This window comes from Leptidea sinapis, chromosome 22 (genome assembly GCF_905404315.1).
Source record: "Leptidea sinapis chromosome 22, ilLepSina1.1, whole genome shotgun sequence".
Classification (NCBI taxonomy): domain Eukaryota; kingdom Metazoa; phylum Arthropoda; class Insecta; order Lepidoptera; family Pieridae; genus Leptidea; species Leptidea sinapis.
Window position 1 is genome coordinate 588,599 of NC_066286.1, and position 19,225 is coordinate 607,823.

Below are 19,225 nucleotides of genomic sequence, written 5' to 3' on the forward strand. Positions count from 1 at the left end.
CAAGAGACAATATTCGTGAACGAATGGTGAACGATTGAAATGAACATTATATTAATCCAACTAATTTGAAGAGTTCTATTTCATTCCAACGTTGGGTAGAAACGTATGACAACCAAAAATGACTGTATTACAGACGCAATGTAAACATGTCAAATTAGTACTTCAGTAGGTCTACTCTAATTCATTCGTTTCGAAGTTTCGTCCCGAACGTCATTGCTTGACATTTCGAATTTCTAAACCTACTCTAAATCATTTACGCTCCGAACGAAAATATGAAGATGACGGCTATTTGTTCGGAATTTTAACGTCAATTTGACGAAACCAAAGATGTTACCTTTTGATTTTCGTTTGTGTGTATTTTGTTGCAAAATGGCTTGCTCTACGTGAAAAACATTGAAGAAACCAACGCCGCTTATGCAATCAATTTAATATTATTGAAATTGCCGACTTAGAGTAGGTACAAACTCTAGAGTACAAATTTTGTAATTTCCTACAAAGGAAATGAATCCTCGGTGAACTCGGGAATATTAATACCACCCCTGATACATAACTTATGTAACATTCATTTTTAACCGACTTCAAAAAAGGAGGAGGTTCTCAATTCGTCGGTATGTTTTTTTATTGTTTGTTACCTCAAAACTTTCGACTGGGTGAACCGAATTTGATAATTCTTTTTTTATTTGAAAGCTGGTGCTCCCCGTGTGGTGCCATTATAATTAGGTCCAGATCTGACAATGGCATCCATGAGAAAACCATAAAAGTCTTAAATTTCGTATACATACGTATAGAAAAGTGGATGATAAATTTACGAATAACTCAATATCGCGCCAACCGATTTCGATGATTCTTTTTTTATTGGAAAGGATATACTTCAGATTTCAATGTTTCTTTTTTTTATTGGAAAGGATATACTTCAAACTGGTGAGAGTTAGGTTCTGATTACGGAATCCATGATAAAGTAACGGCCGAATCTTTTTTATGGTATCCGGTTATTTAAGTCATGTACCATAACATAGTTATGGCCAAGTAATTTTCGTAGTCGAATATCAATGGACTCCTTAACGACTTACAGTAAGGGTGCAATCTGTGGCAGAATTTATTACTGTCTGTAATCAAATTACGAAGCGCTTACGTTCATTGCTGCATTGAAAAATTTAGTATATTTAGCCAAATTGTTAGTTAGTGTACTTCGAATTCACTAAAAATCACAAAATAAAAAAATGACACCGACTCCAAAAATGACAACAATCGTAACTAGAATTATATTAATTAATTAGATTTTAAAAAATACGCAATTATTTTATACTTTTTAGTGCATATTATATTGTTTTGATTTCGGTTGTTTTTTGTTAAAAATATTAAAATTGCTGTAAATATCACTTCCACTTACATTCTGTAATTTCCTACAAACTCTTAAGTAGGGAATTTCACTAATATTAAATTAATTGCTTCTTGATGTTCTTCACGTAGAGCAGCCTCGATTATTTGCAACCAAATACACACAAACGAATATCATTCTTGAAAAACATCTTTGGTCTCGTCAAATTGACGTTAAAATTCCGAACAAACAGCTGTCATCTTCATATTCATTCGGAATGTAAATGAATTAGAGTAGGTTTATAAATTCGAAATGTCAAGCAATGACGTTCGGAACGAAACTCCGAAACGAATGGAACCGTAGTAGGAAACATCCGAAACTTCAATCGAAACTTCATTTTTCGTTGAATTAGAGTAGACCTCCTGATTATCTGTCACTACGTCATTACTACATATACTATCTGTATTACATGCATTATTAAAACAATAGAATTCAGAGAGTGGACTTGAATGGACGGAGATCCTTTGGGACTCCTCACAATATGGGGGTACTACCAGGGTCTATTCTTGGACCGTTCTCTCTTGCTTATCTACATAGGAAGCATAAGGAAGTATTGTTTGCGAATAACTCTTCACTGATATTTAAAGTGAACAGATGTACCAGATGATCTAATGTTAAATAGCAAGAAAAAGAAATTTATTAATTGTGGATGCGAGTTTTTTTTTTATACGGAAAGGTGATAAAACCTCTGTAATATTTCTCCGCATTACTATGGATTAGAAATTACAATGGGGCTCCCATGTTGAAGGAATGGCCCACGTTGTTTACCAAATTCTTATGATGTTAAAAATGCTTTAATTAAAGTAGTTCATTGGATTGAAGATAATTACTTATTGCTTAATGGTAATAAAACTAAGTGCATGAAATTTACTTTACCTGATGTTTAACAAGTGTCAATCAATGTACAGAAAACTAAAAATGAGAAATTGAACATTATAGTTGATACCATATATGATCGTTGTTTTTCTTCGAATAACGCTAGATACCAAACACCAATGGGGCCCTCATAAAGACAGCTTATCGAGCAGACTAAGTTCTGCTGCATACGCAGCAAAATATATTTATTCCATAACAGACATTGAAACTACAAGATTATTATTATTTGGAGAAGGTGGCTATTTGTGTAGTCCTAATAAGTCCTAGAAACTCAACTGCAAGATTGGCTTATTTTAGTTAATTTCACCACATTATATTTTTTTTTAAATAAGGGACGTCACGAGGATGACGTTCAGCCGAAACACAGTAATGCTTACACATAACCGCAGAAATAGGCGCCGTTGTGGTACCCATAATCTAGCCGGCATCCAGTGCTAAGAAGCCTCCACGAAATATTGTAACAAGTTCCAAAACTAATATTATTATGGTTATGCTGGTGATATTGCTTCACTTTTTGTGTAGCAGAAAAGAGCTGTTCGGGCAATTTGTAGGAGGGGACCAACAAAGTAGCTTAGATTTAAATTTAAAGATTTTAAAATTATTACTGTTACTTAAAAATATAAATATATAGGTATATCAAAAATTTGTATAAATAGATATAAAATGTTTCTAGTCCACTTTCTACCACCCACTATAATAATTATATAAGTTAGCTTAAAGTGACTGGTGTCATTGATTAATATGACTTTCGAACCAGAGCTTCCTTGGTATCAATTTTAATGGCTTTGTCGCGACGATACTTGCGAGTGGCGTGCTCTATGAACTCTCCCATTCATTCCGAATTCCACCACCCGTATCATATTGATATCTGGCATTCGACAATAAAGGCATAAAAGCATTTATTTTTTCGAAATTGATTCATTTAGAATTCTTTTAGATGTAATTTCTAATAAACTAGACACTACTGCCGCTTCGGAAACAAATGGCGCTCTGAGAGAGAAGAAGTGGCGCAAAAAACTCTCCCAGCATTTTTTTTGCGCGCTTTTCGAGAAAATTCAACAAGCTAAGCGTGCGAGAGAGGAGACTTTCTCTAACAGAGATGCAGCAAGGTAGAAATGTTAAGCGAATCTATTGTCACTGTAACCGATCTTAATTTACAAGTTGTTAACAATCAGCCACGCTTAGCATTAGCGCCTTAGTATTTTGCATATTAAACCACTAACGCACACATTGCCAACTATAAGTGGTCACATTATCAGGCTGTCAGGTCATCTTCACTCTAGTATATTCTGACTCTATGTTGTAAACGAACTTTATCTACAACCTATTGCTTTAAATCCTCTTTTAGAGATTCTAAAACTAAAGCTTATTGCTAACATTAAAACAGCCAATGTCCTAATAACCAAACGAGTGTAGTGATAATGAAATTCAGTACAAAATTATAATACTCGTTTGGATGACGTAGTGGTTAATAGGACTGGCTTTTTTACTGTTAGCAGTGAGCTAACTGTTTCAGAATCTTTTATAGAGGATTCATATTATGGGTGTGGATAAAGTCTTGTATGCAACTGTTGATGATTAGGTATTAAAATACTCATGTAACACTATTATCACCCACATTCGTGTTTTAATACCCCTTATTACACAACAGTTGCATAAATAACTATTACTGATCGCCATAGTCTTTTTAACGTTCGTTCGTCTGTCTATTGCTTTCCCCGACTGCGAGGATGTGTGTATCAATTTATGTATGTATGTTTGCTTTATTGAGGCGCTCTAGAGACACGTGTGGGTTGATTTGAAAATTCTACTTCAATCGAATTGTCTTTAATAATAATCATAATAAAATTTGGCGACATAAAATTTGTAAAAACAGACGAAACTTTGTTAAGTAGGGATTTTTTGTTGAATGATCATAAAGCATTCTCGTGTTTTCAATTTTTTATTGTAAATTAATATTATTATGGTATAAGAGAGTCCGATCTCTTTGTCCAAGAGCGAAAAGAAACTATAGTAGACCTAGTTTGTGTTCTTTGTCTGTGGTTTGTTACAAATCCGACACACGGGTTCTTCTGTAAGGATCATATCATCTTTACGTATATAACAGTGTAAATCGTATGATGCTATAAATGATTCCACGTATTTCAATAATATCCTCTTCGTAACAATTCCTGGTCGAATTGTAATCCTCAGCGGAACATTTGTACTGTGTATTTAAATGCGAATTGTTTCATTGAATTTGTATTCGAGTAAATTGTATTAAAATAAAATAGGAAATATTTTCCTTCTATTTATTTATATATCTCTAAATATGGATAATATTAGACTAAATGAAGCAAAATGGTTCGACGGAATAGCGTCAATACTAATTGCCTGCTCCGTCTAATTACAGTTACTTTTTTATAATTGAGGTAATTACTTTATTATGTTTTAATTTAAAAATGTAACAGAACCTTAACATTGATATGATTATCAAGAGAGTTATATTACAAAATTCTCGTTGAAATCATTAATAATAGAAAAAAATTGGATATAGTAATAAATATAAATAATACTAGATTAATGGCTGGATCACTTGGCGTTGCGTAGAGACGTCGCTTCATTGTGTGTCTTCTACCGCATTTATCACGGGGAGTGTTCCGAAGAGCTCGTTCAACCTGATTCCTGCCGCCGAATTTCACCTTCGCACGACACGCCACAAATTACGATATCATCCCCACCATCTGGATGTGTGGCGGTCCTCCACAGTGCGGTTTTCAAGGAGCTTTCTTCCTCGTACCACGAAGCTGTGGAATGAGCTTCCTTGTGCGGTGTTTCCGGGACGATACGACATGGGTACCTTCAAGAAAAGCGCGTACACCTTCCTTAAAGGCCGGCAACGCTCTTGTGATTCCTCTGGTGTTGCAGGAGAGTGTGGGCGGCGGTGATCACTTAACACCAGGTGACCCGTACGCTCGTTTGTCCTCCTATTCCATAAAAAAAAAAAAAGAATATTTTCCAAGGACAGGTTAATTTTATCTTCATACTGTGAATGCCTATCAATATGATAAACTAAAGAGTAGAGACCGGATTATATGCAAATGTATATTGCATATGATTTTGCATATTTAGTACCTTTTCAGAGGTAGTTGCATATTTCAGAAAAAAAAATTATGCATATTTACGCTTGATCTCGCTCATCGTTCCATGCTTTTCATAGTAAGCCCAAACATTGCACTCAAATTTAAATTCTGCCCAGTAACCTCAGTAGACGTAGAACGCTCCTTAAAAAATTAATTAAGATCTACAGAACATTTAGAACATTACATAGTAGTACATATTTTTAAAGGTAAATCTTAAATTTCATTGTTACCTAAGTAGGTACATCTTGTAAAAGTTTTTTTCACAAATACGATTGTCAGTATAAGCCTTTATAAAATAAAATAAAATATTTAAAAATATCACTTTTATTTTTTCCTGTTTAATTGTATGCATATTTTGGACCTTTTTATGGAATTTCGTGCATATTTGGCATACAGGTCATACAGGCATGACCCTTAATCAAGATATAACTTTCTTTACTAAATATATTGATTTAACGCTTTACGACTACATTTTTTGCTTAAAAAACATATTTTTGAAGCCCGATAAGTTGAATAATAATGTGTTACTGATAAAATATAACAAAATTATAATGACTTTTGAAAAACCAACTGTAGTTATAATTATTTACTAATGCGGTACCTATTTAAGGCTAGTGAAGTTGGTTTACAAGTCTAATACTCATCTGGAAGTTTCGAAGCAAGACCTGATGGGTCGGGGTGAGGATAGGGTGCCCTCTTCTCGATATTGGAAGGAGCTATAAGTAGGCTCGTATGGTGCGCACGAGCCTGTGCCATACCTTGTCGAAGGCCTTCGCGACACGGCTGATGTGGTAGCATGGAATTGACGCCGTATGAGGATGTACTCGGTGAGTCGGTAAGCCTGCTGGGGACACGAGTTAGCGGTTCTGAACCCAAACTGTATGTCAGGTATCAGGTTAAGCTCCGCGATGTAGTGATTAAGACGCGCGAGAATTAGTCTTTCGTACCTGATTGAATTTATTAAGCTTATAGGCCTATAGCTACTCGGATTACCTTTTGGTTTATTGGGTTTTGGGATACCGATAACAATGGACTCCTTCCATTGTTCGGGGAACGCGCTATTAGACAAAATAATATTAATAATGGTAACCAATAAAGTAATAAGAGTCAAGGGCAGGATTTTAAGAACCCTATTGTTTATTGTTATATCTTGAAATAATACCACATAATTTCGTAGATATTATTTATTTATTTCTTAACACACGCGTAACTCGCAAGCCGTCTCAGGCCAAAAGGAACACAGATTATACATTACATAAATCATAGACATGACACTCTCCCACACTATAATAGTGAAACACACAAGATTTATCAAGCTAAACCTTACTTTAAAATTAAACTAAGTATACAAGTTTTAAGCCATCCACATAGTATAACATCATATGACCCTTATAACTAGTAATAATGCAGTTATATAACGCAAACTAAAAATTGTAACAACCAATCCTATCATATTATAAATAACTTAAATACTACCTACTTACTACCACTCGAGCCATCAAAACTAACACAAGTTCTATTGACCAGTTAACAATAATTCATTACAGCATGTCTTGGTATCGTTTAATAATAAACACAAGGAATACTTGTGTTTATTATTACAACATAACTATAAAATATATTATTTAATAATACACCTATTCCCCTAAATTTTCACTACATGCCATTATTTGGTCTATATGTCTTTTCCATGACAGACCCTCCACATCAATAATGTAAGTTAAACCTGGGATAGATTCTGCTAAGATCACTCCGGATATCCAAGGTTTCTTTCCTTTTCTGTAATCCCTAACCATTACTTTTTTGTTTTTCTACTTCAATCTCAACCATTTGTGGTGGTATTCTACTTACTCTAAATGAAAATGTATCATAGTCTACATACAAATCCTTTACAGAGGTTACAATATCATTATCCTCTGAATTGCTTTCTTCCTGCACATCCAGAACTTTAATTTGCTTAATTCCTCGCCGTTTGGAACACATTTTGTAAATATGACCTTGAAGTCCACATTCTGAGCAGTATTTTGTATTCAATGTACAGTCTGCTCTGAAATGATTTATTTTTCCACAGCAATAACACCTTTTGTTGTTGCTAATGTTCCTTGTTTTCTGGCTCAGTTTCTTATTTGTATTTCCTCTGTAGTTCGTTTGTAGTTTTACCAAATATGTGTTTGTAGAAGATTCTTCTTTGTTTGCATGTAAATAAGCTGCTTCCACTGTTTTCGCCACTTCTATTACTTGTATCAAACTTAATATTGCTCCATTTTTTAACAGTTCAAATTTAATTAGTTTTGATGACACTCCTTCTATAAATTTTTCCTTTATCTGATCATCTTCATCTTGAAATTTACATTTCTTTGCTAATTTTCTTAAAACCATCACATAATCTTCAACATTTTCTGACGAAAATTCGTTTCTCCCCGAAATTCCGCTCTCTCTAATATTGTTGATCTTGTACTGTCATAGTGCTTCTTCAACTTCTCACATAGGTCATCATATGATAATTGTGTTGGTTTCTTCAGTGAACATAACAAGGTTAACTTTTCAAAAACCTTTGGCTCACGCCAAAGGTTTAGGATATGAGGAGCGCCATTTTTTTTTTCTGAGGAACATCGTTGAATGTAAGGATGCATTCCAATTGTTGCTCAAATACGAGCCAGCCTTCTCCATCAAAAGATTTTATATCGTAATTCGACGTCAATTTTGGTTTTTTATTTTGTTAAAATTCACTTAGTTTCTTTCTTAATTGGGCAACGGTGTCGTTCTCATCGCATGATATCTTTTCTTCTTTTAATATTTTAATTAAAGTTTCTCTTTTTGTGGTATAAATATACGTTCTTTTCCCTGTTTTTATTTTTTCAGTGATCTTAAGGAACACAGATTATACATTACATAAATCATAGACATGACATTTATAGTATCGGGCCCCGGGGCCTTCTTGGAGTGAAGCTCTTTAAATTCAAATACACTTTATTCATGTAGGTCACGGAAATGACACTTATGAAAGTCAAAATATAAAAATATTTTTTCGTATTGAATTTACCGCTACTTCGTTAAGGGTTGAGCTAATGAGAAGAAGTAGCAAGAAACTCATTGCCACTCTGTCAAGATTTACATTTTAATTGTTTTACAAATCGTTTCAATTACAATATATGCAAAGTGACGCAACAAAAATACTCAAATGTAAAAACTGAAAGGCTTACACGAGTAAGTCAAAAAAGAAAAAAAAAGTAAATTAATACTTATAAACACAAGAGTTATTGAGTATAGTAGATGCATCAATCCACACATACCGTAAACAAATAGAGGCATTATGTGAGCATTTCATAAAATAAAATATATAATAACTTTAACTTTAAAGGAAATAATGATAAAAAAAAACACATCAAGCAGACCTCCCGGTAACAAGATCATCCAGCCACCACGAGTAGCACCCGTACACGAGCATGACGCATGAACCAGCCATCGCCTCACTCGACCATATTTTAGGGAAGGGAACGACCCGCTCCACGTCACCGCCACAAGTAGAGGCATTTAAGCAAGCATGACGATGCCTGTCACGAGAAATCTACCGAATAACAAAACAATGTTCATCTACATATTATGCAATACTTACTAAGTGCCTCTACTTACAATTTTGTTTCAATTTACATATCTCCTAATTATTATTCTTATTAAAATTGATTAAAAAACAGAAAAAATATTAATATTTAAATTATATAATTATAATGACATTTATCAAACTGAGACAGACATGTAACAGCCCAGCAGCTCAGTCCCAAGGGGTCTATCCAATGGAGGCATGACTGTGGGAACAGGAACCCTGTTTGAACGCGCGAGGCAGTTTCCGGAAGGCCACATGTTGCCGAGCAAGCGGTGATTTGTTCCTGTTTCGCGCCACACAAAAAATTCTTTTTTCGACCCAGATTTTATTCCTGTTTCTATTTTATTAAATATTTTAAAAATCTTATTTTTGACGATAAATATTATTAATGAGCTCAACAAGTTAGTACTCAATACAAGCATATGCTTATTTACTTATGTTTAAAATCCTAACTTTTATCTACCGCTTTCTCCACCTTCATCTTGATGCATGGACTTCGGAATCAAGATAAATTTACAATGTACTTGGTCCGTTATATTTTTGTGCCAAGTTTTATCGTTCTACTTTTGAGACAACCTAAGATTGCTGTGCCGCAATCTGCAAGAACATAATATCCTGTAATAGGTTTATGAACTCCTTTTATGCCATCGTTTGTTCTCGTGTAAACTATTGCTCTTATATATATCTCTATATCTATCTAAATAATTGTTGTAATTCATATTTTTTTTGGCTGTACTAAAATAACATTTTTAAAAGTGAGACGAAACAGGAATAAAATTCAACGTGGGACGAAGCAGGAATATGGGACGAAAACCCGCGACGAAACAGGAACAAATCCACGCGGTCTCAACGTTCGCCGCGGAGTTCCGCGATACGTGTCCGTACCTCCCGCTGTAGGTAGCGGAGGTGGCGCCTATTCTCGTCCGATGGATACCTATCGTAAGCTCTAGTGGCTCTGTTTTTCTGTGTACGTAAGGCCCTGACCTCTGGTGGCAGGTTTAGGCGATGCGGTTGCATCTTCGGGGCCGATTTGGTGATCACTTTCCTCTCTTTGACCGAGGCCACGGAACTATTGTCGGAAATTTTTACTATATCCATTCCGGGTTCCGACGAGGAATCCGATGACGAACCGTTATATTTTTTGGATTTCGCTTTAAAAGCGGCATCCACTGCCCTCTCTATCATTTCGGTTATTAACGGAGTCATATCCGTGACTAACCTATCTATGAGTGCGCTGAAAAAACCCTCGTCGAGAACCATTGGAGAATCCATGGTTGACATGACTTAAATAAAATTGAGTGGGCCCTGCCCGAGTCAGGCAGAGGGGGAATATAGTAATAAAGTGGACAACTATAGTTTAGTTGTACACTTGTACATTAATAGTAATATGAAAAATAATAAGAATTGTGGAAATATTAAAATAAATTAATAATAATCATTAAACCTTAAACTTAGCTTTACTGTATGTAGACTGGCTGGGCCGGAACCCCGATGCACGCTGTGCAGACCCCCGAGGAGAAGATACACACGGCACGAACTGGAACACACAACACACGATTAGCGTGCAGAATTACGAATCACAGACACTAATGCTAAATATCTCGATCGCGAAATCGGGTAGCTAACACTGATAATAACAAGCTACGTTCTACGAAGGAACGGAGCAGGTGCGAAATTCTAGGAATCCCGAACAATAGCGCGCGATAACAGTAACTGGCCCAACTACAGGTAGCCTGAGTAGATAGTGCGAAACGCAGGTATTAAAATATTCGAAAAAGGACTGATAACGCGGCACGTGTGCTCGCGTTGCCTGCCTGGATCGAACTGTGCCAACTGTGAACTGTGTCGACGCTAGGGAGACATCGCCTTTTAGAGTCGTTTTCACCCTGTCCACCTATCACTGTCAACAATATATAGTACATTTTCTGGCCTACCCTGGGCACGTGATAAGAGGTGCCTTGTACATCCAGGTACTATAGAATAAAGCGAGCTCGACAGACTTGGTGACAGAGCAAAATACACGAATTTTAAAGGAACGCGTGTCAATATGTAGCTAAATTCTGCTAACGTGCTTTTATTTGCCGCAGCAATTACACTTTTACGGCACCTGCCTAAATTTTTTTGTTATTAAGTTCACTGGATTTTCCATAGATGGGTACCAAACTTTGACCCATGATCGATACCACTCCTCTTTTCGCCTAGATGCCATTTCGCAAGACTTGTGAACGATTGAACTTGTGATTGATTGATTGATAGAGTAGACTGAGAGTTAATAAAATAATAATCAAGAAATTTTAAATCATTTATAAATTACATATAAGTAATAACAATAATAAAATCTAAACGATACGTCTGTATGTTATATTGTTAAAAATACACAATATTCGAATATTTTATTCTAATATATTATATATGTATGTATTTTCATTTATCTAACCATGTATGTCAAAGTAGGATAAAGTATCTTCAAAATAAGGGAACTTTATAAGTTTGATCAAAACTGGTTCAGTTTGGTTAGTATTCCAGTTCCTATTGGTTCTCCTAACACCGCATAACATATTGAACTGTTGTGTTCGCCACTCATTGCTGGCTAGAACAGTATTTTCATTAATTCGCTTAATATCCTGTCATGGTGATTGAAAACATCACTTGGAAGTAAGGTGCATATTTCAAAGGTGCTGCAAACTTTTGCATTAGTGTTAGTTGATGTAAAAGCGTTTTATCTGTCTCGAGGCAAAAATTAATATAAAGCAATAGAGTTATCCTTTTATAATATATAATATTACATAAATGATTTTATAATATGGCCTTTTTATATAATATGGCATTAAATCTTCTTTTCAGTTATTACATCAATTTTAGTAATTGTTGCTTGGGCAAATACACTACCACTGAAATTGTGTAACTTTCTGTGTACACAATAAGTAATGTAAGTACTTATCGCAACTTATGTGTGTAAGTATTCTAATTAATCTTATTTATGGTAAAGTTAATACATATCCTACATATTAATGAAGAGCTTTGAAGTTATGAAAATATTATGAACTATATAAAGAACATAACATTACTTAAAACGCCACCAACACTCCTGATATTGCAGTAGTTATTTCAAATGATTATGGGCGACGGTGACCACTATCATTATCACCACCAATATTATCAGAAGACTCCTTCATAAACAAAAAAAGGTTAAAATAAAATTATTTATATAAATCAATCTTTTACAAGCTTATATGTATTGTGACTACATTGTGATTGTCATTGAATCGCCTCACTAGTCGAAACCTGTATCGTCAAATCAAATTAAGCTTTGATTAAGAATAAACCATTTAACATTTAACCAGTGGGAGGCTCCTTTGCACAGGATGCCGGCTAGATTATGGGTACCACAACGTTGCCTATTCCTGCCATGAAGCGGTAATGTGTAAGCAATGTTGTGTTTCGGTCTGAAGGGCGCCGTAGCTAGTGAAATTACTGTGCAAATGAGACTTGACATCTTATGTCTCAAGGTTACGAGCGCAGATGTACTGCCACTCAGAATTTTTGTGTTTTTTAATAATCTTGAGCGGCACTGCACTGTAAAAGGCAGGGCGTGTCAATTACCATCAGCTGAATGTCCTGCTCGTCTCGTCACTTATTTTCATAAAAAAAACTTGGCAGTCATCGTTTGACATCTCAATGACAAATTTTGAGGATACTCTAAAAATAACAATTTAATGAAATAACTACATTAATTAAATAAATACTACATTTAAAAGAAAGTAAAAAAAGTAAAACATGTAAGAACTGTATGTTTGAGTGTGTGTGAATGTGTGTGTTGTTTGTAGTACATGTAGGTAGAACAAATTAAATACGAGAAAACAAAATATTTTCAGTTTATTCCTAATCTGTTATTTTCATTTTTAAGTTCATTTCCTTTATATTAGCTCATTTTATTTAGGTCTAATATATCGATATGTTTATTTATAAAATTATATGACTATTTAGATACGTAATATTGCGCCAGTTGTTCCGAAAATTTGTCCCCAAACTTTTATGCAATAAATAATGACTGACTCACATAGCGGAAAGTAAATTGATTTAAGCACTTAGTAATAGATTACAACAACATAATGTTAATACATTTTTATAATCGTTCTTTGAGTAATCATACCACGGATAGTAGTTTTAATGAGAATGAAAGCCTTTATAACCGACTTCAAAATGGAGGAGGTTCTCAATTCGATTGGTAAGTTCTTATGTGTGTACATTGTGATGTAGTATAATTCTACTTTAGTTTAATGGTTATAGGAATAATTAATAGGTGGAGTAGTTACTATTTGGTCCCATAAAAATTCCTCATAATTTTGCCCAGTAGTTTTCATTTTATGAACATTCATGTTTACGTGGATGATGTAATTTTGTCTTGTGTATGGCTTTTTATGTGTATTCTTTTAGGTTGATTATATATTAATATTATTTATAATTAGTAGCCCGTGTCCCGATAAGTGGGTCGTGAGATAAACGTAAAATAGAGTTTTGTAACGTATTACTTATTTTTATTGTATGCTAATGACCACTTACTATTAATTAAATATTATTTAATTAATAATAATTATTTATAACGTTTTAGCATGAAGTGTTCCCGTAGAACACTTTGTCACCTAGGACCCTGCCGCCCTCGTCATCCACCTTCTTGTTCGTCTGATAACAATCAAAGTCTGTGAAACAGCTGTTAATAGAAAGGAGAATCCATCATGAATAAAATAAAAAGACAATCAATTTTTGTATGAAGTATTGAAAGGGATCACCTAGTTATATTATTATTATGAAATTCAAAACTGTTTGTAGCAATAAATAAATGAAGAAGTAATACAATTATTTGTATATTTAAAAAACGCTTTAATAAAATAACTTCGTCGTTCCAATTTCCAATTTATAACCATGAAAAAAATGTAAACTATATTTCTTCATAAGCCCAACATAAACCAAGCTCAAGATCTCGAATCGGTTCAAAAGCTATCAAAACTATTTCATAAATTAAATACTGATTATCTGTCACTATGCCGTCACTGTGACATTAAAGAATCTGCGCTCGATCTTCATATTAAAACAATAGCATTCAGAGAGTGGACTTGAATGGTCGGAGATCTCTTGGGACTCCTTGCAATATGGGGTACCACAAGGGTCTATTCTTGGACCGTTCAACATAATGTTAACAATAATTTTTTGTACCGATAGAATAACCTTAAACCCATTTTTCTTAGGTTCGATTCGCCCCGGGATCTGCCAAACAGGAAATGAGAAGTAAACCAGGGAAAGCGGCAGCCGATATCAACCTGAACCGCACCTGAAAGTATTTTTGGTAGTGCTGAGACAATCAAAAATAAGAGATTACTACAGAGGCAGACAGAGCGGGATTTTATAGCGGGAAAATAATTACAGATCATAGCGTAGTGACACTTGAGTTTTTGACAGCTGCGTGACACAGTGACGTGTTCTTTATTTCAATTAATTCATTCAACACTGCTTACTATATAACTTTAACCTTATAATAATTTGTATAAGGGGTTATGCATTTTGCAAAAGTGAACAATTTTTGAATTAAAATAATTTAAAAATGCAACGGCAAAAAATTATTTAAAAAAGTATCAATTTAAGTCTTTTTTGAGTCGTATAACCGATTAAAACAATAATTACCGATCTAGATTATAAAACGCGAGACGAGAAACTAATTCATTTAAATATTTTCTTGAGATTTTTTTCCACTAAAATGCCTTTTAAACAAAAAAGACGTTATGACACAATTATCATATTTGCAAATCAATAATTGCAGATTATATAAAAAACACAAACGCTTTCCTAACTCTTCAGCAATGCATAGCAACTACGAACATATTTCGGCGGACTTACGTATTCAAACTAAAATTAAAGGGCGTTCTTTAAAATTTCCATGAAATTAATTATAAATAAAACGCAATTTAAATTAAACAAAAAATACAAATTTCAAATAAAATTTAGAACCAGTTACAGTTTTGTAATCATATTAATTAAAAACAAATAATTAGTGACAATAGGGTATATGCATGATTTTTGACAATACTTAAATTTGAGTTTTGACATCCTAAGAGTTACCATGCACATTAAATTATGGATAAGAACTTTCTTATTGGCAAAATATTTCGGCTATTTAAATGCACCAACCCTGAGAAGAGATGAAGTATCCCATTAACTTGTTTATATTGTTGTGGAGACCATTTTCAAGTGAGTTTAATAAATATGTTATTTTATATAATTTGGTTTATTATTTTGTTGTTTTCCACTTTAAAAATGTAACAGAACCTTGATATGATTACAAATGAGAGTTATATTATATAATTCTCGTTGTAATCATTAATAATATAAATTTGATATAATAATTTCCTTTAAATTCAGCATTCAGCAAACTACACTGGCCTTCAAAAGTAAGTATCACACTTTTAAAATTGGGATAACGTTTTAAGTTCACAAGATATACTTTCGAAATAAAAAGGACTCCAAAGAGAATTTAATTTTGTACATAAAAACTTTATAGTCGGTAACCTTCTTTTAAGAATTAGCTGAAAAAAAACTTCAAAAACAAAACCATTCCTTTTTCAAAGTGGACGTTTCCGAATTACAATTTTACCATTCACATTTTTCTTTCTGTTTTAATTTTTTTTCAAGATCGATGGGTCTTGTTTTAAAAATTTATGCTAAAAAGCAATAACGTTTATTTATCATGCCTCTTTCAGTTGAAGAATGTGCTAGGATCATGGCTTCTCTCGAACTAGGCATCAGTATGGGTCGCACTGCAAGAATGGTGGGTGTGACGATACGAACGGTCCAGAAGGTAAAGCGAAGGTACGAAGAAACTGGACACCATCTGAGGAGACCTTGTAATGGCAGACCCAGGTGTACCAGTGCCCGAGAAGATCGTTATATTATTTCCACTGTGTTAAGAAATCGCCACCAAAATGCAGTTGAAGTCCAGCAACAGCTACTTCAGACTCGGAGGGACTACATTAGTGACAGTACAGTGAGAAGAAGACTTTCTGAAGCAAATTTGAAACCCTGAAGACCAGCGAGTGGCCTAAAACTAGAGAGACAGCATAGAGTAGCGAGACTGCGATACGCCCGTGAACACATGCAGTGGGATGAACAAGATTGGTCAAGAATTTTGTTTGCAGATGGGTCTCGATTCTCCCTTTACACTTCTGACGGAAAGCGAAGTGTTTACAGGCGACCTGGTGAGCGATACCTTCAAGCCGGCATCTCAGAAAGAGTCCAATACGGTGGAGGCAGTGTACATGTATGGGCTGGCATATCTTCAGAAGGTGGCACAGAGCTAGTAGTCATAGAAAATGGCACCCTCACTGGGCAAAGATATGCTCAAGAGATTCTCAATGAGTATGCAGGGCCGTATTTAGCAAATATGGGTGATGGATCGATGCTGATGCATGATAATGCCCGGCCACACACGGCTCATATCGTACAAGAGTATATTCAGGAGGTCGGTATCAGCGTGATGGCTTGGCCATCAAGAAGTCCTGATCTCAACCCGATTGAACACGCCTGGGTTGAGCTTGGGAGGCTAGTCAGAAATCGCAAACCACCACCTACTACCCTCAGGGCACTAAAGCAGGCCCTGGTAGAAGAATGGGAGAATATTCCCCAACATCGGCTCCGAAACCTAGTGTTCAGTATGCCAAACTGGCTCGAAGCTGTAATCAGAGCTCGAGGAGGCAATACCAGTTATTAAAAATTAAATAACATGTAATACATTTTAGTTGAATTTTTTTACACTAAACTAAAAATGTCTATTTTCATTGTTTTATCTTTTTTAAGTTAAAAATATTACCAATGTATAATTTTAGTTTCTAAGAATTAAAGCCTATAAAATTTGCAACAAAACGTTTTTAATCTTAGATCTCTACCTTCTATAGTTATAAAAAAAAAATGAAAAGTGTGATACTTACTTTTGCAGGCCAGTGTATATCTATTATAGATATTTTAGGGTTTTTTTGTATACTCTTTACAATACAGATTTATCTGCAAAATTGCAATGGTATAGTTGTATAGCTCTAAAATTTTACAGCTGTATAATACAAAGAGAAACAGACCTAAGATTATTCCCTGTGTTACTCCAGCTTGTACTTCTTTCACTTCTCAGATGTCATTATCATTTCTAATTCAAAATATTCTATGTGTAGGATATGATTCGAGAATTATTATACAAACTAATAGGAAAAGTGATAGTTTCTTTGATATGATACTTCGTTCGCGTCTCACTTTATCAAAAGCTTACGCCTGTTCCATTATGTTTAATGGTGTGCCGATTCGATTAATTTATCTAATCGATTAATCAATAAGCGATCAATAATTAATTGATTAATAATTGATTATTAATCAAAAAAATTAAAAAAAAAATCAAACTCATGAATCAATTTCCAATCAGTGTCCAGTTAGCATTTAAAAAAATTATGTAATCAAGATGCTTTGGCAGCAGGCTGTTCCTCGTTAAATTTGTCAACTGACCAGCTTTAGAGAAAATTCTCTCCGAGGGAACGGAGGCGGCTGGGATGCACGAATATTTCTGATGTAATTTGTACAGATGCGGGTTATTTGTTTTCATGCTCTTCCAATACAATAGAGGATTGCTTGTCCTTCCAAGTAGTGGCAATTCTAAGTATTGTCGTAATGTTATTATATTTTCAGTTGAAGATGCAGTTGTTGCGATAAAATTTGACTTCTTCTGCTCAAAATGATCCCAGATCGATGGTTTTGTAGTAACTTGCTCGAGTTGCTGTGGCTGCGTAATTATTAGCTCACTAGTCCCTGGAGTGCTGTTTCTCAGATAAGTAAGTTCTTCAAGACAACGTTGTTGGGCATACGCTGCATTACTGTCCGTACCGAATGCAAGTTTTTTAAAACGTGGATCCAGCAGACAAGCTATTGCCACATGTTTGTTGCTTTCTAGTGAGCCAAGTCGTCTTTGTAGGACTTCTAATAATGTTCCTTTCACTCGACCTCCAGTTAGTGTTTCGGTATTGGTTGCATTTAAGTTATACTGCAGTCCTCGAATTAATGGAATTACCATTCCCATGGTAGGATATTTTTCTCCGGATAGTTGTTCTGTAATTTCTTCAATATTTTTTAGAAGTGCCACACAGTCGACTAATACTTTCCACTCATTATTATCAAGGGATTCCAGTGTAAGATCAATTACTGCTAAAGCAATCGTAAGTGGGATTTTAACTAAAACATCTGTTTTTTCTCAATCCCTTTATTTACAACCTTTTGAAAACAATACTTATTGCTAAGTACAAAGGTGCAATAAAACAATAAAATAGAAAATTTAAATCTAAAAATGACCATTCCACACTAATACTAAGCAACTACTTAGGAATTAGAAAAAATAGAGAATTAATTTAATAACCAAAATTTAACTAAAAGTCTTTTAGAGTATTTATTAATAACATTGTTATTGTAATTTTCTGGTTAACAGTTAATATTAATTGTTATAACTTTTAGCACCCACCACTACAGCTTACCCCCAATAATCGATTGTAAACGATTATCTGACTGATAATCGATTGCAAACAATCATCTTGATAATCGATTCCGCACACCATTAATTATGTTCAATATCCTACTGACTTGATCGTCGGCTGATTGTATTTCTCTAAAATGAAACTCCACTGCTCCTGCAACTCTCTACGATATCTCTAGTTTGAATACATCTGGCAAGAGCTATGCCCGAGCTGAATACACTCATGTGAATTCGGCTGCTACTGATCATAGATCCAAAATTTGGCATCAACAAAAATAGATCACTTTTGTAAAAGTTGAACTTAATCAACGAATTCTTTACTATACTAAATTTAGTATCAGTACCATTTTAACTTAAAAAATATTGTATTTTCAAGGCCCGATAAGGTGAATGAATAATAATAAGTTACTGATAAATATAAAATTATAATAATGACTTTCGAAAAACCAATTAAAGATATAATTACCTACTAAAGCGGTATCTATATAAGGCTAGTGAAGTAGGTTTATAAGTCTTATACTCATCTAGAAGTTTCTTCATTGTATTTCAAGTCAGGAGGAGAAGTTATATCTATGGCTCATAAGCCATGAGGGTATTATTATGTAAGTATCATTAAATTTTTTTCCGCCGTTGGAGCAATATCTTTAAAACCATTTTCGTTTTTTTATTTCCACAAAAATTAATGTTATAAATAT

At 34.3% G+C, this 19,225-nt stretch overlaps 3 long non-coding RNA genes across 8 annotated transcripts in view; 2 read left to right on the forward strand and 1 right to left on the reverse strand.

Annotated features, from left to right (window-relative positions):
* Window positions 1–19,225, reverse strand: part of LOC126971031 (uncharacterized) — a 161,730-nt gene that overhangs the window by 89,674 nt on the left and 52,831 nt on the right. The window lies entirely within an intron of this gene.
* LOC126971041 (uncharacterized) overlaps window positions 1–19,225 on the forward strand; it is an 80,141-nt gene that overhangs the window by 57,375 nt on the left and 3,541 nt on the right. Inside the window, exon 1 of one of the 2 annotated variants that reach the window (XR_007730787.1) lies at window positions 19,012–19,132. The exons of the other annotated variant lie outside the window; for it this stretch is intronic. This is a non-coding gene — a long non-coding RNA (uncharacterized LOC126971041). Of the gene's footprint in view, window positions 1–19,011; window positions 19,133–19,225 lie in introns of those variants that run through there. 2 annotated transcript variants of the gene reach the window in all.
* Window positions 5,993–15,254, forward strand: LOC126971047 (uncharacterized). 2 transcript variants are annotated; one of them, XR_007730797.1, is made up of 3 exons: window positions 5,993–6,203; window positions 11,825–11,909; window positions 14,227–15,254. It is a non-coding gene; the product is annotated as an uncharacterized LOC126971047 (long non-coding RNA). The 2 variants fall into 2 exon arrangements; XR_007730798.1 differs by lacking the exon at window positions 14,227–15,254 and adding an exon at window positions 13,593–14,220.